The 25,146-nt window shown below is 41.1% G+C and overlaps 1 protein-coding gene across 2 annotated transcripts in view; it reads right to left on the bottom strand.

Annotated features, from left to right (window-relative positions):
- The window catches only part of si:ch211-169p10.1 (coiled-coil domain-containing protein 120), a 93,518-nt gene that overhangs the window by 17,367 nt on the left and 51,005 nt on the right, over positions 1-25,146 (bottom strand). Inside the window, exon 1 of one of the 2 annotated variants that reach the window (XM_036579492.1) lies at positions 24,261-24,543. The exons of the other annotated variant lie outside the window; for it this stretch is intronic. The gene's annotated coding sequence lies outside the window, so the exon portion shown is untranslated. Of the gene's footprint in view, positions 1-24,260; positions 24,544-25,146 lie in introns of those variants that run through there. 2 annotated transcript variants of the gene reach the window in all.

Genomic DNA, 25,146 nt, shown 5'->3' with positions numbered 1-25,146 from the left:
AACAGCCTCTTGTTGCTTATTGCTTTGACGAAACACTGTACTTACTGTATGTATAATTACCACAAACAATTCTTCTGCCAAGAAAAGCAGTCAGTTTAGAGCAGGCCATCCATGGACTGCTAAAGGGGGACATCAACTTTCAGTCATCCATCATTGTATATTGTAGCCATTTTATTAACTTTCTAGTTTCTATAAATGGTTTTATAGTTTTATAGTTTAGCCATATCATGAACATTTCATTACAGCAGTGTTTAAAAGCGGCTTCTTCTTATTAAAGTACCATAATGCTAATTTCTGCTAGCACATCTATGGGATTTTCTGTAATGCTTTATTAGCTTCAAGCTAACAGTGCTACCCATTTGTTTTCCCACAGCGAGTTTAAGGGCGTTTTCACACTAGAGCTTTCTTCCAGACCCAGGTCCGCTCGGTCTGTGAGTCCAGTACGTTTGGTCAAGCGCAAAAGTGGTTTTCAAGCCCGGGAGCGGTCCAGAAAACTGATCTATGGTCCTCCTGGTGGTCTGTTGCGAGTGAAATCCGGACAGGGATGTGAGATTGGGCTTCATACTGGTACCGCATGTGGGGTTGCGTAATCGGTTCATTTTGTCATGTGACTGCTTTGACTTATCACGTTACTTCGCTTTTCAATTTTCATGATGGCGGGGAGTGGACTGTTGTGGACAAAAAGTGCTGTTCTTTTCTGTGCGAGAAAACAGGCGAAGCTAGTGCCATTTTGCAAACCGTGCATGTAGAAAAGTGATGTATGGAATTATGCACTCAATCCACGGTTCAGATGGAATTCTTATGTGTGAAAGCAAAACATGGGGCAGTCATGGGCTGGAGGTTAGGGAACCAGCCTTGTTTGATCCCCTGAGCCAACAGTACGTGACTGAAGTGCCCTTGAGCAAGGCACCTAACCCCCAACTGCTCCCTGGGCACCGTGGATAGGGCTGCCCACCGCTCTGGGCAAATGTGTGCTCACTGCCCCCTAGTGTGTGTGCATTCACTAGTGTGTATGTGGTGTTTCACTGCACGGATGGGTTAAATGCGGAGGTGAAATTTCCCAGTTTTGGGACTAATAAGGGTCACTTAACTGGTCACTTAAAACAGCGATAATAAGGCCCTCCCCCAGAATCAGGCTCTGGGGGGGGTGCTCCAGGACAAGTGTGAAAACATCCTAATACTGCTTATGGCAGATCTACCAAAAACACAGACATCTGAAGTTGGTAAGACATTTAATATGTCACAGTTTTACAGTAAATACATCTGAGAGGGAATATTAGCCAGGCCCCAAAGTTGTATTACACACTTTTATAACCTATGAATAGGGCAGTTTGTGCTGAAGTCCCTGTAGTTACCGAGTAATAAGCCTTAGTATGTAATAAGTCTGGGATTTTAGAGGGTTAATAGAAGAGCCTGCTAGCCTGGTAGCTGCAAAGTTTATGGGTCAAGTTGCAGTTGTCAGGAAAATAAGTTTGGACCAAAGCGTGTAGTGTATTTTTCGTCGTCCAGGTCATTTATTTCTTATACACGGTGGTACCTGGTTGTGAGGTGGCTGCAGTGCTTAAATGAAATATTTTATAACGACTCTAAAAGCAACTCAGCCAATCAGATCTCATCTGTTGCATAAAATGATTCTAAAATCAATGCAGTTGATTCGCCACCTTCAGATCAGCGAATCACCATCAATGCATTTTACACTCCAGCAGTAACGGATCTGTTCAAAGCTCATCTACCATAAAAACAGAATGCAGAGTGTGGATGATGAATGAGTGATGAATACTGTAGTCAGAAACAAAAACAAAGTGAGTTTTGTAAAGAATGTCCGTCTATAAGCAAGAGTACACTCACACACTCTCACATACACACAGAATCATGGGGTCATAGGAGGGCCAACTGAAAGTGATCCACCTGACGGGTTTAACATAAACAAACACATGTTGGTAGAGTAAGCAGAGCAGACTGTCTGCCTCCGTTTGTTCAGGGTAGAGTTTCAGGAGATGGAGTCGTGCTGCTGTCTAAGAGAGAGAGGGAGCAAGGCCACTAAAAGGCTCTCTGATCACTACGTCTGCTACGGAACAAAAACACCGGAACCACAAACACACCGAGACAACCCAGATTAGAGATACTGCGCTGGGAACGTGTGTTTGTGTGACAAAACGTCCTGTTTTTGGAGCTAAATAGGACCAACCTACAGGACCAACACAACACTCCTGACTTTACAAAACGTTTACAGCCTTATTATTAACAAATATATAAACACACACGTAACTATAGATTTTACGGCTATATAATATATAATGTTAAAAGCTACAGAGAAAATGAGACTCTTAACAACTGTGTAAGACCTGGTGGACACCAAAACTGCCCCCATCAGATAAACAGCACTTAAAGCTTTCATCTCTGAGAGAGAGGAGAAAATCAAGCTGCTTCAGATCTGAAAACATCCACAGGTGTTTCCGTCCATCCTTCCACTGTGAGAAGACGACTCAGCGCTGTGGGTCTGAAAGGATGTGCAGCTGTCAAGAAGAACCTCACTGAGAAAAGGAGACGGACACATCAAACAAAGAAGCTGAACAATGGACTGACCACCCCAGAGTCCAGACCTCAGTGTGTCTGGAATTACTTAGATTGTGATAAGCAGAAAATGTAACCAGCTTCTAAGACTGAACTTTAGAACTGTGGAAAAACATTCCTGCAAATTGCTTTGAAAAAATAAAAGCAAGTTTGGAAGCTGTAATAAAAGCAAAGGGTGGCGACAGTAATTACTGAAATATTTTGAAATATTTGATATTATATAACATTGTTGAGGCTTTTGTGCAATTTATATATGGTGGTCTCTGACTTTTTCACAGTATTGTTTGTTTGTTTGTATATTATAACTCGTATGTTGTTTTTTGTTGTTGGTTGTTTTTTAACATGCCAGCTGTCCTTTAAACTGTGAAGACGTCATGATGAACGGACTAATAGAAATGGATCTGAAAAATAGTATAAAATCTATCTTTACATTAAATGTAATTACATTAATTTATATTAAATTTCTGTTTCTCATGTAAAGTTACTTGTATTTAGCTTTTGTTCCAAAAGCAACAATATTTTTAATTGTAAACCTTTTTACATTTTTCATTTTCATCAAAACATGACTTGACAATGTACAAAAAAGTGTGTGTGTATGTGTGCGTGTGTGTATGTGTGTGTATGTGTTTGTGCGTGTGTGTGCGTATGTGTGTGTGTGTGTGTGTGTGTGTGTGTGTGTGTGTGTGTGTGATGAAGAGAATGTGGAGATAAATGTTCTGCTGTTCTCAGTGGGTTTGCCAGCATTCCGGCACCTTCTCTCAGTCATGTTAGAGCCTGCGCTATTGTTTCTCTACAGATGAGCCTGTCCAGTTCTCTTTATTCCCCTCTCTCTCTCTCTCTCTCTCTCCTCCCTTTCTCACTCTTCCTCTGCCTTTCTGTCTCTCTCTCCCCTCTTTCTCTCTCTCTCTTCCCTCTCTTTCTGTTTCTCTCCCAACTTTCCCTTCTCTTTGTCTCTGTCACTTTAAACATTTTCTCTTTTTTCTGGAACTCTATATCTGTCTCTTTCATTCCCTCTCTCTCTCTCTCTCTCTCTCTCACCTCAGCAGTATTCTGTAGATTGGTTGTTTCTATCCTCTGTCTTGTTATTTCACTCAGCCTCAGTGTGAGTGTGAAGCAGAGCTGTCCGTGTCTGGTCACTGCGTTTCTCCTCAGAGAGATTTATTTGAGAGTTTTTGAGGATGTTTCTCTGAAATCGTCCCTCCTGCAGAAAAACAGCAGCGCAACGACTCAGCAAATTTCTCCTCTCAGGACTCGCTGTGACCCCTCTGATCCCACCAGGGGCTGACGCACATGCGCACACACACACACACACACACACACACACACACACACACCCTGCTCCCAGTCTCCAGTAATTAATCCACTAACGAGAAAGTGTGGACACAGCTGTGTTTCCACATGGACGCTCGACACACACACTCACACAGGTCTCTCGTCTGACTGCAGAACCAAACGTCTCACACACTCCAGACTGACCCCCGGGCCGGTAAACGCCCAGCACGGGTCACGTTTGAACATTCCTCAGTACGGTAATGTCTGTGCGGGTCAGTGGTTATGACAACAGCCCAGGAGCAAAGAGGACTACATTCATACAACAGAAGTGAGGGGTCAAAGTTCAGCTTTATCTACCAGCTTCTGTCTTCAACACACATAATCTCCACTGATACAATCCATCAGACTCACAATCACACCACACCTCATTATCAGTGCATTACTAAAGGAATAAGCCACGCTGCCATGATTTTACCACAGTTATGGGATGTTGTATGATGCAAAAAATAAAACTCCCTAGCTCAGGGGTCGGCAACGTGCGGCTCCACAGCAGAATTAGATTTGTAGGTAAAAATAAAATAATCCTCCTTTACAGTAAAATAAAGCTCTGCTGATCGTTCAACACAGTTTAACAGTAAATGGTCTTAAACGTTGGAGTTAATGTAGAACTGCTAATTAACGCTTTAACCCTGAAGGTTGGCACACAGACTGCTGGTCGTAGCAACGCAGACAACAATCTCGTCTAGCTAGTAGCTAACGAAACAGCAAAGAGAAAGATTTAAGACGAACATCGATAATTTGGAGATGAATGGACTTATTTGCATTCATAATCACTCCAGCTGGTTTCCTGATATGTTTAATCTGCAATGAGAAACTGAAAAACACTAAAATGTCACGAAGCTGAAGTCACTTTCTCATTCGCCAGCTTCTTGTTCGAATTTCACTGTTCCACCTTAAATTGTACAGCAGGTACATTCTCGCACCTCACGCACCATTTAAGGTGAAACAGGAAAATCTGAACAAGAAGCTGGTGAATGAGAAGCGACTTCAGCCTCGTAAAAAAGCAAACATTGAGAGACATTTTACACAAAACTATTCTACTTTTGAGGAAAAGTTTCCTGCTGGAGATGTGAGAAAAGCGGCTATAGCTGATCTAAAGCTTTTTATTGAAAGGACAAAACGGCTCTTCTTAACATTTAAGTTTTGGTAGTGACAAGATGAAATGTTTTACATTTCAATAAAATAAACATAATGTATCTCCCAGAGCAAAAGGATTTTAGTCTAAAGTTTAAGTGGGTTAAAGGTCCAAAATGTATTTTCAGCTCTGACTTTGAACCAGTTTGTTAGAATCATCCATATATTTCTCTAATAACACATTAAACATACTCCAGTCTATACAGCACTACAAAACAAAGTAAGGCCATTTAAGTTGATGATGAGGGCTGGAGGTGATAATTAGATGCCATGCACTCTTCCACATGAAGGTAAACGGTGGCCAAATGTGTGGGTGACCCAGTGCCAGCCTCCTGCAGGTTCTTAGCACCTCTCCACTACAGGCTGAGAGCATGGTGGTCTCCCTTCTGTCCCTGACAAAGAACTCATGCTTATGAAGCCTCTCAAAAGACCCCAAATCAGTATCTGCTTCTTTTATAAGGGTATTTATCACCACACTGAACAAAAATGTGAATGCAAAACTTTTGGTTTTGCTCTTATTGTGCAGCAGTTTGATTAAAAAAACCACCCACCTGTTTTTTTGCAGGGTTTACATAAAAAGTGTTGCATTTTTATTTCTGTTTGGTGTCTAAAAAACAATAAAACACTGATTTTACGTCTGAACTCTTAAAATGAAAATTTTAATCAATTAGATATTAAACAGGTGTAGAAATAATGTAACTACCTTCTCTCCTTACAATAAAGAATAATATTAACAGGAGAGTTATGAAGTGGTATAAATTATGGTCCTGCAAGCTAAAGTTAAACTGCTCTTCAGTGAACACTATGTAGTTACAGTCAAGTGTACTTTAGATGTTAATTGTACACTAGCAATTTTACTGTAAACAGCACATACTTAGCTTAACACAAGTTTTTATCATCCTGTTTTTACTTTCAAGGTCTTACACTAGTACATGTGAAGAGCTGGGCCAGTTAGCCTGAATCATTAGCTTTCACTGTTAGCTTCCCTTCATGTTAGCCATTACAGCCTTTTAGATGAAGTACTCTCTTAAAGTCAATGCAAATTGGAAATCATACTGCATTCTAAAACATGGTATCAGAGAGGGTCTCTGAGCTGGAGTGAGTGTCTCTTTAAATGACAGGAAGGTAAACCATAAAATTATGGGTTAATATTATTTTTCTCTGCCTGCCGGCGCATGTGATGTAATTAGAGGTGGGCAACAGGCATTAAATTTGAAAAAAAAAACAAGATTCTGATCCATTTTTACTTCAGTTTGATGGTTTGGGGAAAAATAAAACGTATCTAATTTTCTACCCCAGGTGTAGTCGACTAACCTTAATGAGGACCTGGAAGTGGTTTGAGCACAGTTTAGGGGACATATATAAAGAAAACATTTGGGTGACTATTGACTTCTAGTGTCTGTTAGCTACATTAGCCTTTTAGCTCCAGTTTAAAACTAAAGACGCAACATTTGGACAACATGTCTGATCAACTACAAGTTTTTTTAAAGAAAAGATTTGAGTAAAATCTTTTAAAACAACATTTTCAGACGTTCCTGGGGGATTAGGTGTGCCCCCCCCCCTAACAAAAATAATGGCTAAATGGTGAAAAGGAGGCACTACACCTTCACAACCCCGTGAGGAGAGGTCAGGCTCTGGTCTTTGTAGAACAGTCAGGTGGTGCCATGTCAGTGTAACATGATCTAGCTCTTTGAAAGGCTCTCAGCTTTTGACACAATCGAATGCGACATCATGTTCTGAGTGATGAGTGAAGCGTGCGCCAAACAACCAGCAACAGCTTCAACACATGCGGCTTGGCTACAGCTGCGGATTTTCAGTAGAGGCTAAACAGGGTTTAACAGGTCACATATGACACGGATGAAGCCAACCAGCCGTACTCCAGAAAGAGAATGAGGCGTAATGAGGGGGGGAGGCATGATAACATCGAGGCCTGAAGCGCGACCCTTCGGAGAGACTTTGATGGGAAACGCAAGCTCCTCACCTTTTTGCTCTCCACCACACTCTCTCCCCCTCTCCTGTCCTCCAACACCCCTTTCCCGTGACTGAACCCGAAAACTCTGCCGCCACCAGCCCCCTCTACACTCCCCACCCCACCCAGAGCCCCCCCACCCAGCAGGCCAGGTGGAGGGCACATTTCCTCTGACAGGCAGCAGCAGTGGCTCCAGCAGAGAGCCGGCTGAGGGGCTGCAGACAGCAGATGGCAGGAACATATGCATTCACACAAGTCCACTTGCCACCGTCCGTTCATATTCAACACTAGGAGTGAACACGTCTGATTTTCACCTTCAAAATGCATTTAACTATAACTCCCATAACCGAGTCCTGCGCTCACACTCGCACTCTACAAGTCTACACTCACACTCAACCTGCCCAAATTTAGTGAGGAAAGCACATCATTACTTATTTAAAACTGTACTATGTAAGATTTTGTGTTAAAATTGAAAAAAAAGTGGCATTACTTGTTCAGGAGAGAAAAGGAGACTAAAATATGGTGTCCATGTGCTGCTGCTGCCCTGTAAAGCCTAAAATAGTAATTCACAAATTTAGAGGCGTCTGGTCAGAGTTTTTCAGGCCATGTCATGCCTTTACGCATAACCATCACACAAACAGGCTCATAAAGAAGGGCCAGCTCGATGTTTATGTCTCAAACCCAAAAACAACATCACACTGATGAAGATATGACAGCAATAGTAAATAATTCACTTCCATTCTTGTAAGACACATTCTTCACCAAGAAGAACGAATACATGGTCCATAAAGACATGGTTTGAGGAGTTTGGTGTGGAGGAACTCCAGTGGCCTGCACAGAGCCCTGACTTCAACCCCACTGACTTTTGGGATGAATTGGAACGCTGGCTGCAAGTCAGGCCTTCTCGTCCAACATCACTGCCTGACCTCACAAATGCTTTTGTGACTGTATGGGTACAGATTCCCATCTTGTGGAAAGCCTATCCAGAAGAGTGGAGGCTGTTATAGCTGCAAAGGGAGGCGACTCCATATTAATGCCCATGATTTTAGAATGGGATGTCCAACAAACTCATACAGGTGTGATGTTCAGGTGTCTACATACTTTTGGCCATATCACGTACATACTCAATACTCAAGTTATACTACAACCAGTGCTAGCACGGCTAATGAATGGACACCAATAAGCATTATTAAAAGGAGATCGTGCTAATCTACAGCTATACTTTGGAGAACGACTAGTGGGTAGTGACAATCTGATAAGCCAGACAAGAGCACATTCAGTTCAGTAGTTGAGTACAGTCTGCTCTGCTGATTCAGCACAGCTGCGGCCTAAAATTCCCCAAAGACAATGAGTTCATAATGCAGCTCATACGGTTCTTACAGAGAGGGAAAGTGGACACTGTGCTGTTATCACAGTCTGGGTTACATCACTGTAAATGATGCACCAGGGAATATGAGTGGTATGTTTATAATACATATAATCTGATAAAAGTCTGAATCATTTAGCACTAGTAACCCTCAACACTACAGAAGGTAGAGGAGCACAGTGGACTTGTAGCTGAGTACAGTGAACAGATAGAAGAGAGGACATCAGTTAATTTGGACAAAACTAAACCATCACACTGTACCAGCATATAGTTGACCAGCTGACTACAGGAGCAAGCACATAGCATGTTCGGCTATGATGACGCTTTATGATAAGACCAGCACTGAGTGTAGTAAACATACCTATCATACATGTGAATGAGTGAGTTGTTATTATTCAACAAGTCTAGGCAGGCCTAGCTTAGCTGGACCACAGTCCTCATACTCTACATTCCCAGTAGTTGTAGGTGGTATTCATAAAAAAATCAACATCCCAATATCTTTCAAATATATCATATATATCTTTCAAACACAGTATCACAGTTTGAGATGATATTAAAGCTGCCCTATGTAATATTTTTTGTTAAAATTGAAAGAAGTTGCATTACTGAGCCAGGAGAACCAAGAACAAGCTAAAAAATGGTCTGGATGTGCTGCTGCGAGTCACAATAGTTGTGTTTACATGCAAAGATTTTTGCCAATCCGATTGAATACATTCCGATTATAGATTAAGACTGAGGTGTTTATGCTCACTCTACTCAACAATCTGGTGGAAATCTCTGTTTACATGCGCACTACAAGTAATCCGATCCAAACTCACACGCATACATAGAGTACACTCAGTGTAGACGTTACCATGACAACTAGCATCACGTGGGTCCAGTCAGAGTGAGATGAGCAGCAGTGAGCAGCGCTTGTGTTTTTATTGCTTTAAAATGATGTCAGACTCAGGAAAACGTCCTTCACATGTCCTTATTAAAGAAGGCCGAGAGGAAGACGTCGTGTTCTGAGACACATAAACTGGACATCCGTGCCACCGCCGTCTTTTAAAGATCAGAGCATAAACTTTGTCTCCTCTCCAGACCAGTTTCTGCTCCGCCATGTTGAACGTTATAAACTTTCACTATGACAAAAACGCACATGATCAGAACGGACTTAAACTTTCCGATTGGGAATGTAATCAGATACAGATATTATTCTTCTATTTAACAGATTATTTACAGGATTACCCACCTCGTTCAATACAGTAGAAATTGTATTCCGAATATGGACGTATTTTATTCCGATTGAGCTGTTAGTCGGATTATTAACAGATTATTAGGCTGCATGTAAACATGCTTACTGTACAGTCTAAATAATCATTTAAAGGTCAGAGGTGTGCAGTCAGAGTTTTCTGGACTATGTCATATGCCTTTACATATTAATGTCACACACTGGCTCAAAAAGAAGGTCTGGCCTGATGTTTAGGTCTCAAATGTGAAGTCAACATTATACTGATGAAGATAGGAAGACAACAGGTTATAATTCCCTTATATCCTCAGACGACACAACCTTCACCTTTGAATAGTCTTTCAATGAGCTCCCGATCATCAGATTCATCCCCTCAGAGAAGAGGTCCGAAACACAACCCATGTTACAAAATATTCCCCTGCACGTTGCATGAAATTACACATTACAGTGTAGCTTTAATAAAGGAGTTTGAGGAGTTGTGAGTTGAGGATTCATCTTTGTCCAATAAAAAAACAACTCAGTGAAAGTTGTACTGTCACCTTTGATTTAGCCATGAACCTGTTTCCATTTTCAGTCATGTCCAGATTCCTGGAACGTGAGCCACGTTTGCTTCATCATATGGGCTCCTTCTTTAGAACAAAGCAATCCCAAGAAAACTGACCATGAAAATTGTCTTCCACACATGAAAACCGCGGCCACATGTGGGAGGAACCACGGAGGAATAGTGCTGATCTAGGATCAGTTACCCTCTGTGATCTATATGATCATATTAGAGTCGAAACTGATCTTTGACCAGCTGTCCAACACTGAAAGATTTGACGTCTATGACCCCCAAATCTAATCAAACTCCTCTTGTTAAGCTTACAGGCTGCAGAATCAACACACTTTCATCTCTTATCTCTCTGCTCAGCACCTCTATCTACGTCCACAGTCTGGATCCAGAGGAGAGCTTCTAAAGTCATTGTTACGAAGCACCGAGCCATGAGGGATAAACATCAGGAGCTACCTGCACATCTGGGAGGCACATGCTGCCTTTGTCTGCAGGCAGGGGAGAGTTAAGGGGGGACGAAAAACAACACCCTTAACACTAGCATGACATGTTACAGCTAACCGCAAAACAGAGGCGTCCCACTACAAAGCCCTGCTTCTGTATTCCCTTCCAAAACAGCTGCACTGCCAAGCAACATGTTAAATATACATCCGTTATCACAGCAGGTGGGTCATACATTATGGAGAAATCTTCCAAAACAAGGAGAAGAAGCACAACCGATAGTTTAGAAAAGGGTTTTCAGACATGTACTTTGGATTTGTACTTTCAGATACATGTTTTTAGAAGAGTAATTCCAGAGAACTTGTGGAGAGGAGAATTACCACTCTACTAGTACTTTCTCAAACACTAGAGGGCGCTCCCGAGCAAGTCCAATGGGTTGAGATGGAGCATTTGAACAAAATCATAGTTAAATAAATCAATATTATAATATAAAAGAATACATTCATTTCCTGAACACAGAAGAGCATAACACATTTTAATACCACTGTTATAGTTTTAAGCACTTTTAAACTAGGAGTTTAAAACGGCACCTCAGGTACGTTCATGACGTCAGTGAGCACGAACAGCCAATGAGCTCATCGACCAATCAGCACTCAGTAGCAGCATTGCTAGCTTCCTGCTGCCCAAAACCCGTTTGCTGTCCTTATATTTTCTAAAATTAAAGGAAGGTTCTGGGCGAGTGATTAGAAACTGTTTTAACTTTTTGTTTTTAGCCATTTAGCTCCTTTCACTCCCATTTACTGAGGACTCGCTCGCAGGCCCCTCTGGCATTTTGCAGTCCTGTTTTTGATATAATGGGGGAAATAGGAAGAGGCCAGGCTCCTCATAAACCGGCTCTGGTAATTCTGTCTTTTAGCGCATATGTCAAAATCTTAACTGCACACAATATCCTAAATCGTCAATCGGCCAAGACATGTTTGCTAGTGTAGTTTTGCGCTGGAGCTACAAGGCTTAGGTAGCTAACAAGTAACAGAAGCTTATGTGCAGCAGTTAGCATTGTGCTAAGTATATAGCTAAAATGGAACTGTTAAAGTAGAATTGAATAAGCGAACCTATCCAGACAGTAAGCAGATATCGGTCCGCTGGCTTGATAAGGCCGGCACCTGACTGTATGCCACTGCTGGTCCACGCTCAAACCACCCAGATTACTGTCCTGCATATAAAGCCTAACTAGTTTTTAATCTCCTTTTTGGAAAATAAACTAAGAGAATTATTGCAAAAATGAATGATTAGGCCTAACATAAAATGATTTTGATGAAGATGTTGTTGCTGATCCTCTTGCTTTCTGGGTTTTCATATGTAATACTGATAATGGTAAAACAGTGGCAAGTTTTCTTTAGAGACTATTTTGGCTCGCAACGCCATAAATGTACCTCTTCACCATGAACGGATTTAAAAAATGGCTCTCAAAATTATCATAAAACAATGGCTTGGAAGCAGCATATTTGTAACCACTTCATCTAACACATTTCTGTGAGGGAGCTTTTAGAATCATTAAACACTTCAGACACGGTTCCTGAAAAAGTCTGAGTCGGTAAGTTTCTCTAGAATGGCTCGTTTTACAGCAAACAACTCTGAATGACTTTGTTTACACCTTAACTACTGAATTATGCAGGAAAAAAACTGTGAAATCCCATTTTAAGTAATCTCAAATAGTTGTGCATGTGTGGTTTCTGACACTATGACACACCGTTGTCTATGGCTACGTTCACACAGCAGGTAAAAGTGGCCCAAATGTGATTTTCTCACCAAATCCAATTTTTTGTTCGGCTGAACAGATCAGCTCCTAAACTGACCCGCATGCGCAAAAGAACAGTGCTTCACGTTGCTTCATGTGGCTCATTCAGAGGTAAACAATCATGACTGCCAAGGAATCCCAGTCGCCCCCGGAGGTTTCAGTTTCATCTTCACCAGCATCACAGGAGCCATCATGAAGCTTCACTGACTGACAGCTGGGCTCATCTCCCAGAATGTGTTCGAGCTCGCTGTAAAAAGGTCAATATCACTAATTTGGTTCGTGTCCTTGTGTTCTTTAAACTTTCCTTTCAGATTTTTAACTGTTCTTTGGCGCTGCAGCCTCGTTCTCCTACGGCCACATTCGGCCTTTCGAAATCTCTTCAAACAAGGAGGGTTTTGGAAGAGTCTCTTCTAACTTTTTGTACAGAAACATCAGCCCAAATGTTTATGAGGTCTCAGCAGCGCGAAATTATAACTAATGTGGAGCTTGACTGCTGTAAAAGTCACACGAATTCTGATCTGGCTGTTCAGACTGATTTGCACTTCCGCATGTCGGCTACGTATCGGATTTCAGTACCACATATGAAAGCGTCTCAAATCAGAATTGAAAATGTCAGATTCAGTGTGTTTATCTGTTCACACTGACACACATCTGTGTCACATATGAAGAAAAAGATCAGATTTGGGCCACTTTCACCTGCTGTGTGAGCAAAGCCTATAAAAATGGGCAAAAGTCACAATTCAGGCTTCTTGCTGGCTGTTGCTACTGTTTTTAGCTCAACTGTGCAAATGTGGTTTTTCACCAGCATATTCTATTTCATATCACTGCCGACTGCTCAACGTCCCACCTGATTAAATAAAAAAATAAAAGTTAAAAGGCTGCTGGGGGATTAAGAAAACCTATATCACTGATGCTCTGTTCAAAGGTCTGGTAGAGAAAGAGGGAGCTGCTTTAAATCAGAGTGTTATCCTCCGCAGCGCTATGGGCTCTTTTATAGCCGCCTGATGAGGATTTACGGCTCTTTTCCAGCCTTTGAACTTTCCACAGCGCACAGAACGTTACGGCAATGAATCCAAGCAGGTACGCAGGGGAGAGAATGCCGTAAAGGGAAAACGCACCTACAGCAACAAGTAACACGGAGATGTCTGAGAGGAGGCATGGGGGAACGGGGGAAGCCTCAAAACACGTTTAGATGGGTTGGTATAAAGAATGTGGTCATATATTTTTAAAAATGTAAATAGGAGGAAAGATTTTATGGCTGCTTTAAAGGAAACGGCATGAAAAAAAAGGGAGGAAACACTCGAAGAGGGAATCAAAGACGAGGGGAACGGGGCTAAATGAATAAATTAGCGAGCAGCGAGGCGTTTGAGGCTACAGAGGGATGCACACACGCCTCAGAACAGAGAGAGTGGGTTCATTTAAAAGAAAAACAACACCCCAGCATAGAGCAGCTGGAATCATACGGATGCAAATCTGAGCCCCATTTGAATATTTAAAGCCAGCGGGAAGGATTCTCTCTCTCTCTCTCTCTCTCTCTCTCTCTCTCTCTCTCTCTCTCTCTCTCTCTCTCTCTCTCTCTCTCTCTCTCTCTCTCTCTCTGTGCATGTGTGGTTGTATAATGGGGGCTGGGGCAAGCGGATGGATCAAGCCTGCGCTGAATTGTAGCCCATCTCTTGATCACTGTTTCCAGCAGATCAGCCTAATTCCTTCAAACAATCATATCAGAGCAGAATAAGCCCCGTGACAGCCTCTCTCTCGCTCTCAGAGCGCAAACTGTGACAGTATAGGCAGAGGCGAGCCGGAGCGGCGCGCATGCAGCTGCTTCAGGCCTGCGCTGAATTGCATTCATCAACTGCAATTCCAGCAGATACAGCAACTGCTCCCTGAACTTCTGTGTCCAATCAAATAAAACGTCCCTGGACATCATTCTGTTGACCTGCGGTTTATAATGAGTCAGTGGAAAAGCGGAACCAGGGATAAGTATTCCTGCGCTGAAGAGCAGGTCAGGAAGTAAACTCAGTGTTCTGTCTGTCTGATTCTCAGTCAGAAAAGCAGGTAGTGTGTCAGAAGTGAAGTTCTAAAACCTTCCAAACAACATCCATTTTGTCCTTTCAACAAAAATCTAACCAGCTTGGGAGCCACAACGTTTTACATCCATTTTACCATGTTGGCTGTAAATATGTCTCAGTATGTGCTGCTGTACTATTATAGGCTAAAAATATAAACGAAAACTCAGACTTTGCTCTGCTTTAAGCTTTAGCTCAGCTATAGCCACTTTTCTCACATCTCTGGCAGGAAACTTTTTTTCAAACATGGATCAGTTTCTTGTAAAATGTCTCTCAACGTTTGACTTTTTACGAGGCTTGTCGTTCACCAGATTCTTAGTCTAGTTTTCCTGTTCCACCTTAAATGCTGCGTGAGGCGCCAATTGTAACTGTTGCACCATTTAAGGTGGAACGGGAAAATCTGAACAAGAAGCTGGCGAATGAGAAGCGAGTTCAGTTTCACGACTTTTTAGTGTTTGACAGTTTATTGCTGTTGATTAAATGTATCAGGATACCAGCTGAGTGCTTACAAATGCAGGTAAGTCCATTTGCCTCTAAATGATCAAAGTTCGTTTTAAATCTTTCTCTTTGTCGTTTCATTAGCTACTAGCTGGAAGAGATTGTTGTCTGCATTGCTACGGTGACCAGCAGTCTGCGCACCAACCTTCAGGGTTAAAGGTTGGTGAGTTAGTAGTAATTAGTAATTCCAACATTTAAGACCATTTATTGTTAAACCAAAAATCAGAAATCAGAATCAAAAAGAGTTACTGCTGTCATTTTGTTGTACTACATTTTATATGAAATGACAACACGAATAATGTGTAGTAATATGTGCAGTAATATAACAGTGTCACGTGACCATTGACAGATTGTCACCATGGTTTTGATGTCATGGTGGCTAACTAGACTAACTAGGGTACTCTTCTGTCAAACAGAAATTAGCATGTGACATAAGCTGTCGTGACTAGGCTTTTCACGATCATGAAATTTTAGCTGACGATTAACTGTCATATAAATAAATGCACTGAATGATTTAATTATCTTTCCTTATTCGTTGTATGCAACTATTAACATACAAGCCTAAAGCGGCCAAGCAAGATTAGACCAGCAAGATTAGCCATCTTTCCAGCCTTCCTGTCTGTTCAAAATACATTTCAATGTTATGCTGTCACGCAAACAAATGTCTAACGTCACACAGAAACACGCGCAGAGTTAAAAGCTACATTTTCTTTTTTGAGAGTGACAATATACACTAAAAGCCACTCATTCTGCTAACATACATGCAAAAAACATTAGAATTAGCACATAGCACACAGCTACATAAACAAACAGTGCTCAGCACATCTTGTAAATATACTGCAGCACAAGTTACAACTTTTTTGTTTTTTTCAAAGTTCCATTTTTTTCTTTACCTTTATTTGCCTCAAGCCAATGCAAACAATTCACATTTTGTTTCTGATCCAGTTTTGAAGGGGAATTTCTTGCTGTTCTTCAGTTATACAAGTCTTCAGCTGTGTAATCTTATGGGCCGTGCTGCTGTAACATGTTCAGAATGTTTCTTGCCGTTGTCACGCTGAAATAAGCGTGGGTGCCCCTGAAAAAGACGGCGTCTAAAAGGCAAAATATGTACATATCTTTTAGCATTAATGGTGCTTTCACAGTTGTGCAAGGCACCCATTAACACACCCCTATACCATGACAGACCCTGGCTTTTGAACTTTATGCTGGTAACAATCTGGATGGTCCTTTTCTTTGTGCATCAGTCCATTTCAGCTGAGCTCGAGAAGTTTTCAGGACCTTGTTGACGTGAATTCCGCTCTACATATTACAGTCTTAACTCACATTTGTGGATGCAGCAAGGGGCAGTGTTTACCGACAATGGTTTGTGAATGTATTTCCCAAGCTCATGCACTGATATCCATCAAAGACGTATATCAGTTTTTAATGCAGTGCCTTCTGAGGGCACCACTTCATTTGTGGTTTTTGGCCTTGCTTTTTATGCACAGAGATTTTCCTGGATTCCCTGAATACTTTGATAATATTATGCACCATAGAGGTTGAAATACCTACAATACTTGCAGTTACTCATTGAGGAACATTGGGCCTCATTCACCAACCTTTCTTAAGAGGGAATTTCTTCTTAAAACCCACTTATGCAGTTTTCACAAAGATTCTAATATTCACCAGTTTTCTTACGTGGGATTTGTTCTGAGCTAAGAACAGCTTTGTGCTACAGACCTCAATTTCAGAACGACAGTATATTTACAAATAACAAAGAAGCTGATAGGATAAAACATTAAATATCTCATCTTTGTACTGCTTTCATATTTCCACTTCATTTAATGAGCTACAGGTGAGAAACAATTAATATAAAAGTATAGCATGTGTGTTATTACCAGCCACTGAAAAAGCTGACTGAGATTAAGAACCTCAGGTTTAAGGAAACTTAACTGATCAGTCAGTGCAGATGAGCTCATAGTCAAAAACACCATGGTGGATTACATCAGCCTTGGAGGAGGAAGTAAACTGACATCCCGTCAACGACACAATGACAAATGAATATGCAAACAGTTGGGTCAAACCTCAGATAACCTGCCATAACTGTGCATTTGTGTAATATATTGATATATTTAAATAATTAACCCTTTCATATCTAATGTAAGTACTTCTTCTACACTATCACTTCAAACCTTTTTGGCACCTTTATTTTTAAACGTGTACCAAATATCGACAGCAACAGATCGATCCAATGTAGAAAACTCAGCTGCTTAAGAGAAAAAACACTCTGTTCTCTCAACGTATTTGTACTGTCCTTCCTGTGAAGATACAACAGACACCAATCGCTCTGACTGTGCAACATCCTCTAATCACCGGCAAATCAATACGACATAAACACAGACAAACTGATAAAGTCAGACTTGCTTACAGAGGCACATGTCACGCTCCTCAAAATCTCAGCAGCGTCAGCAAAGACCATCATGAGATTACACCGTATCTCAGCAGAACCTGCTCTTACAGGCATGCCTCGCCGACTGAGCAAGACTAAACAACTATTACACCCCGACATGGAATTTCATTAAGCTGCTCAATTGTCTTGGTCCAAAACATGTGGTTACTTAATAGCAGCCCATCAGCAATGTTAGCTATGTTTGTCATGTATGAAGACCATGAAGGAACAGCTGATTATGAGGAGAATGAATGTAGTGTCTTGTTTTTGCACACAAGCAGGCCGAGGAATTCTTAGGGTACTTCATACGAGCTTATGTAAGGGGGTATAACGATTTACTGATTCTGTTTTATGTTGTGATTCTAAGGGATCTGATATTATTTTATAACAACGTACACACATCACTGTTTTTCATGCAGCGAACAATTTTTGATTTGTCTTTTTGTCTGTTTTGGGGACAAAGTTGAACAATGTCAGTAATCCTCTCAGGATTTTCAGGGGAATTCTTTAAAATTTCTGCATAATTTAAATGTCGAACCACAGCAAACAAGTCATTCAGAGAGGTTTGTCGTGAAATACGCAGTTACCGATTCAGATTGCTTTACAGTGGTGGTGATAGGAACCAGGGGTCATGAGTTCACAATGTAAACAGAGCCATTTTATTTACTATCCAAAATGACCAGTGAAGCTACCTGTGTTCTGAGCTACTACAGTGAATGCTGATGATGGTAAAATAGTGCAAATCTGAAAAAATCAGCTTTCTTTGGGGACTATTTTGCCTTACAACAGCCCGCATGTACATCTCCATCATGAATGGATTTTTTTTTAAAAACTCAGCATTTTCATTCCATGTTATAAGCCACACTGTGTCCTAAACCACATCGACAAGTCTACACAACCTTAATGAAGAGCTGGACGTGGTTTGAGCGAGTTGGAAAAAGTTTTTGATTTTGATGGAGTTCATTGTGAATTTAAAGAGAAATGTAAACTTGTTGAATGTAGCATACATTACTGAGAGGAACTGCATTACAAGCCTAAAGTGTACATCCCTAATATACATCAGAGTAGAAGAGAATTAGGCTCAATCCCATTTCACCCCTTGCCCCTATCACTTAGCCCTGACCCCTTTCGTTCACGTCTAGCGGTAGGGTGTCCCAGTTTTGTTGAGATAGAGGGGTAGGGAGAAGTGTTAGGGCTACATGACCCCCCAAACGAAGATTTTTCAGAGTCCAAATGGAGAGTTATGAGAAAAAAGGAACAGCAAGATGGCTGCACAAGTGACCAACGAAACTCACAAATGTGAACATTTTCTATGGTCCTTTTCATCATAACAAGCATAAAAAATCGCTAGCAGTACGGTAATGTCTCAGTAGCTAGCTAGCTAGATTTTCTCTTCCAACTTAAATGGTCAACTGCTTCACCATTTAAGGTGGAACAGGAAAATTCAAACAAGAAGCTGGTGAATGTCTGACTTCAGCTTCATATCACTGAAGAATTAGGAGTGGTGATAATAAATAATTATCCCCCCTCTTTGAAGGCATATGATTCCCTAAATGTACCTAAAGCCCAGCAGTGAGGAGCTGAACTTTACCCTCCTCTGCTGTCACTGCAGACTGGCACCGCTACAGAGCAGCACTAGTAGCTGTTAATGAAGTAATGTTGTTTTTTATTTGAGGGTCCCATTTCATAGAGGAAGATTTCAACCACCCTTGTAAATCAGTTTCAAGGGCTGACACTCGAAAACAAGGGGTAGGGGTAAAAATAAGGAATGGAATTGGGCCTTAGCTTGTCCAGGAGCAGGGATGGACGCTGGGTTATTAAGGGTACTAAACACATCTAGAAAGCAAACAGCCAGCTTGGAGGAAACTCCACTGTGTCCTCTTAATATATCACAGCTCAATCTAGACTCCAGAGACACTGATTAAGGAAGTTTACGAAACAGAAAGGATGTTAAATAAAAGGATGTTAAATAAAGGGTTGAATGCGGGGACACAGCACTGATAATGCATTCATTAACCTGATAACAAGATAAACTCACATTAAGCTTCCCTTCACAAAAGAGTGGGCGAGTGGGGCTTGGCCGTGTGCCACAGGAGAGGGCCTGGTTTCTAGGTAGCTCTCCAAACACTTCAATAATCTCCTTCCCACTAGGCAACAATGCACTCCCCCTAAACGACTGGACTGGCCAAGCAAACACACCGTGAGGCCAGCACAGTCATAATTTTTGTTAATTACGATCCACTATTGTCTTTTCCACACACGTTTAAAGGGGTGCAATAAACGGGCTGGAAATGAAAGTTCAGCTGAAACACTGCGAACACAACACCACCTCACTGCTGAGGTAAAGGGCTGTACAGCTGGGATGAGCTGGAGCCAGGAGAGGAAAATACTTGAGTACTTGTGTTTTGCTGCTATTCTTGAGTACTTGAGATCTGGGTGCAAATGTGGTCTGACAAGTGAGGAGAAAAGCATCAGGACTCTGTAGCTTACATACAGCAATTTAACCATAAAACTGGATAAATAAAGTATGCCTACAGTTACACTTATCATATTGATGATCTCATGCTGCATGTGTCAATACTAAAATACAAAAAAACAAATAATGTTATTAACAGGAATAATATATTATTATAATGTAATACAGTATTTATAATTATACACACTGAACACTAAATAAGTTAACACATCCTCTACAGGAAACTTAAATCTGCATTTTTCTGCAGATTTTAGTGCACAATTTCTATGTATTTGATGAGTTTAACATATTTGGAAAGATGTCAAATGTTAAATGAAGTAAATAAACAGTAATTGTGCATTAACATGTGCAGACGTGTGTTCTCTGTAGAGGATGTGTTCACTTCTTGTTACTTAGAAGATCAAAAAATACATGGAATTTGACCAGGAGCGACCAAACTTTTGCATACGGTTGTAAGCCAATATATCAAGATTGTATTTTATGCCGTTTTGGACCCTTTCTGTTGTTGTTTGTTGTGAAATTGTGACACACACAGAAAACAAACAAAACAGAGATACAAGGCTTTGTTCCAACAGCAATGATACACTTGAGTAGGTTTAAATGTTGATGCTTTTTACTTTTATATTTTTGGCTCCATTTTGCCTTTTAATTAGGGAAGAACGACTAGAATTGGCCCGAGCAATCGCCTGAACTGCACTGCATGGTGAGGCAGGTATGAGCCCTTGCGCTGTATTTGAATGCTGCTGCTACACATGTACCAGAAATTCATAGCGTAATTCTACATGAGTCAGTCACCCCTTACTTTAAGTCTGGTACACAACAGTGACGTAACCAAGCCATAAACATCATGCTGCGTATCATATGCTGTCATGAGTTGACATGGCATTATGATTATTACACATGACAGTAATATGACATTGTTATATTACTGAATAAAATATGCCATGACATGTCAATGTTATGTAGCAGGGTTCAGGTATCACCCTTGACTCACTGTGCTAAAGAGCTAACTGCCTTTTACTCTCAGTGTAGGACTTTACTTAGTTCATGTTATTTAGATTCAGGCAACTGACTTAACTGTTTATGCAAATAATGTTATTTATATTCTCTGGATATACAAAGTTGTTTCTTGTGTTCGTTTAGGCCAAATACTGCGAGCTTTGGGTACTTAAGAAAAAGTGCAGATAAAAGTCATCCATCTGCCAATCTGACTGTAAAGAAAAGAGAACTGGAAGAGGTGCACCTCTACTTTTAATCACAAGTTTGACACAATACCCATACTTTTACTTAAAGGGGAATTCCACCAATTTTTCAAATTTCTGCATAACTCAATTTTTAAGATGTGAACAAAGTTCATCATTCAGAGTGATGTATGTTCATTTGATGTTCTACAGAAATGTACCACTTTAAGACAATGGTGGTGATAGGAACCAGAGGTCACAATGTCTACACCACAAAGAGAGCCATTTTATTCACTATCCAAAATCAGCAGTAACTTTACACAGGTTTTATATGTAATGTTGATGATGGTAAATGAGTTTTAAATAAAAGAAAACAAATGATTTGGGTGTTATTTATGTACTCATTTATGCTCTGCCATGAATACATTTTTAAAAACATGTTTTAAGCCAAAATTCTTCTTTCAGACATCTGGTTCCTATCTCTACCACTGTGAACAATTCTGATTCTGTAAGTTTCTCTAGAACAGAGCATTTCACACAGACCACTCTGAATGACTCATGTCTTAATGACCGAATCATTCACAAATTTGGAAAAACTGGTGGAGTGTCCCTTAAAGTAGAGTTTCTCCAGCTGTAATAAACGGGTAAAACACCAATCATTCAGTTGTAATAAGGGGGTAAAACACCAATCATTCACAAATTTTAAAAACTGGTGGAGTGTCCCTTAAAGTAGAGTTTTTCCAGCTGTAATATGGTGTTAAAACACCAATCATTCATAAATTCTGAAAAAAAATGGTGGAGTGTCCCTTAGAGTTTCTGCAGCTGTAATAAGGGGGTAGAACACCAATCATTCATAAATTTTAAAAACTGGTGGAGCGTCCCTTAAAGTAGAGTTTCTGCAGCTGTAATAAGGGGATAAAACATCAATCACTCATAAATTCTGAAAAAAACTGGTGGAGTGTCCCTTAAAGTAGAGTTTCTGCAGCTGTAATAAGGGGGTAAAACACCAATCATTCACAAATTTTAAAAACTGGTGGAGTGTCCCTTAAAGTAGAGTTTCTGCAGCTGTAATAAGGGGGTAAAACACCAATCATTCACAAATTTTAAAAACTGGTGGAGTGTCCCTTAAAGTAGAGTTTCTCCAGCTGTAATGAGGGGGTAAAACACCAATCATTCACAAATTTTAAAAACTGGTGGAGTGTCCCTTAAAGTAGAGTTTCTCCAGCTGTAATAAGGGGGTAAAACACCAATCATCACAAATTTTAAAAACTGGTGGAGTGTCCCTAAAGTAGAGTTTCTCCAGCTGTAATAAGGGGGTAAAACACCAACATTCACAAATTTTAAAAACTGGTGGAGTGTCCCTTAAAGTAGAGTTTCTCAGCTGTAATGAGGGGGTAAAACACCAATCATTCACAAATTTTAAAAACTGGTGGAGTGTCCCTTAAAGTAGAGTTTCTCCAGCTGTAATAAGGGGGTAAAACACCAATCATTCACAAATTTTAAAAACTGGTGGAGTGTCCCTTAAAGTAGAGTTTCTCCAGCTGTAATAAGGGGGTGAAACACCAAATCCAGCCTCTCTAGCAGCTTCTTGAAAGAGTCAAAGATTAAACGCTCAGACACCAGTGTGTCAGCTGCTCGGTGATCCTACAGAGCTGGCAGGCCGAAATTCAAACACTGCACACCTTCTTGCTGAAGAATGCCTCAAAGGCTCCCACTGAGCACAGCTTTGAGCACAGCTTTGTGTGAAAATCATCACCCCTAAAACTATGAGCAAATACCACAATCAGCTCAAAGCAGGTCACAATGGAAACCTCACGTCCTGTTAACTCCAGCTGTGAGCTACTTTCCAAGGATGAACCCTTTCGCTACATGATAATAAGCTAATAATACCTTCAACGATGCCACCGTTATCACATCTCTCCACAATTAGACTGTCACTCACAGTCAGCTGGTTTAACAAGCAGAGGTCAGCATGTTTGAGTGAACATACATGTGGACAGGGTTCCTTAACTGTGTGCCGTACCCAAAGCTACGAATGGTCTCAGAATGTGTTATACAGGTTGCTTTGTTCTGCCACAGCCTCAGTGCTTTAGCTAACCCAACCTGGCCTGGATTAAACACCTGAAATACTAAATAATGAAGCCCTCGTCAGGTCGGCGGCCCCTCAGGGATGGAAATGAGAAAGGCCGGGCATCCTAAAGGAGGAGGACTTTGTACAGATGCATCCGCAGCTCCCCGCCAGACAAATAGACCTGTGTGTCATAAAAGTCGACTCCCACACAGGACTCTATGAACGAGAGTGATTTGACTACACTTAAAGGGCCCATATCTCAAAAAAAATTTTTTTTAAGTCAAAGAGTTTGATGTAGCATGCAAACACTGTTACAGTCCACAAAGTCCATATATATGAAAACTAAGCTGCAAAAAAGCCCATTTTAAAAAACCAACACATTCAGCTCACAGAGGTTTAGGTCCACCCATTCACATGAAAGTTATAAGGAGTGTCTCAGCTTGCACTGCTTTTTTAATACGGACAGCAAAATATAGGAGAGCCAATCAGAGCAGAGGTCATTTACATACACCAGTGTTAAAGGCATAGCAACAAAAGCAGACTGTTTAATTCTAAGGGATAAAAAATGACATATAAAAAAATGAATTAAGACTATTTTTATTGCATGAAACCACACAAATGTCATAAATGGACCTCAGAGGGGAAGAAGAATAAGAAAAATGTAGGATGTGGGTTTGATGGGCAGCAACAACAAATGGTGAAAAGTTGTGTTGGCGTTTCCACAATATGCTCATTTCTTTAGATGTCCAGAATTGTGGACTGTGTGAAGTTAAAACACAAAAGCATGACTCAAACCGCAACAATTTCCCAGATCAGCTGTTTGTTGCCATTACAAGTCACAGACAGATCAAAAGATCCCAACTGTACAAGTTTCTGGCTAATATGTGAATGTGAGTAGGCACACACATTGATATGGACTGGTCAGCTGCCCACATAATTGAACAATGCAGGAGTTCACATAAACCTGGTCATCAGCTTGTATGCACAATATGAACACAACTATGCTTCTAGTGAGGTGAGTGGCACAGGACAGATTTCAGAGAAGTAGCTTCAGTTACAGTCCTCAACAACAACAAACCAGCCAACAGGCTCCCCTGCTCATAACAGAGCAGAGGTCAGTCTAATCTGTCAATGCACCTAACGCTTACCTGGTCACTTCACTAAAACCCAGTGCTCCTCAGTCATGATCCCCAGGTTGAAAGAGTTCAGACAAAGCTCCGCTGCAGAGAGTCTATTCGCTTGATGTAACACGCATCAACGCTTTTAAATTCCTCAGAACAGGTAATGCAGGAGGAAAAAAACACCGCTCAGCTCCTCAGCACGGCAGCGGTCTCGGTGCTTGAAATCAGCTCCATCGTGAAAGCAGAATATTATACTGTAAAATTATTTTAATATGTGGAGCACCCCTCTCCAGGGACACCACTGAGCCATTCCACCGCTCACTTCTGAAGCAGGTCGACTGAACTCAACGAGCCGCTTCCATGGACGATACCATTCCACACGCTCACAGAGGGGTGGGCGCTCGGACACGGGAGTAGTCGATTTCACGGATAAACTCGCCTTTTTTTCGTTTTCACGCAGCTGAAGAGAAACAAATTAGTCGATATATCACTGCTATGGCTTGTATACTGTTGTAGTGGTGTAGACTTTTGGTGTCGTTAACGCTGAGCGCTGTGAATCCAGAAGAAATTTGGTCGCGTCTGTTTACAGTAGGAGTTAACGTGGGCGCTTCTGCCTTTAGCCACTTTAGCTTAAAACATCTTGAGCCAAAGTTTCCTCCAAGTGGCCGTAAAGTGATGGTATGAAGCGAGGACTAATCTCGAGTTTAAAATATTAGCTGTGTTTATTACATATTCAATTATTTCCTGCTGACAGCGTGAAGCAGCACTGCTGTCTTGTGAGGAGTTTTCTGTAAACCTTCAAGTGCTTCATGGTAACTTGGTGCATTGTTCTCTTCACATTACTGCAGGCTAACGCTAATCTTGTTGGTGAAAAGCCCAGAACGTGTTTCTTCTGCTTTGAGTCATCCTGAGG

Source organism: Colossoma macropomum, unplaced genomic scaffold (assembly GCF_904425465.1).
Source record: "Colossoma macropomum unplaced genomic scaffold, Colossoma_macropomum, whole genome shotgun sequence".
NCBI classification, from domain to species: domain Eukaryota; kingdom Metazoa; phylum Chordata; class Actinopteri; order Characiformes; family Serrasalmidae; genus Colossoma; species Colossoma macropomum.
This window is presented reverse-complemented; position numbering and strand designations above follow the sequence as displayed.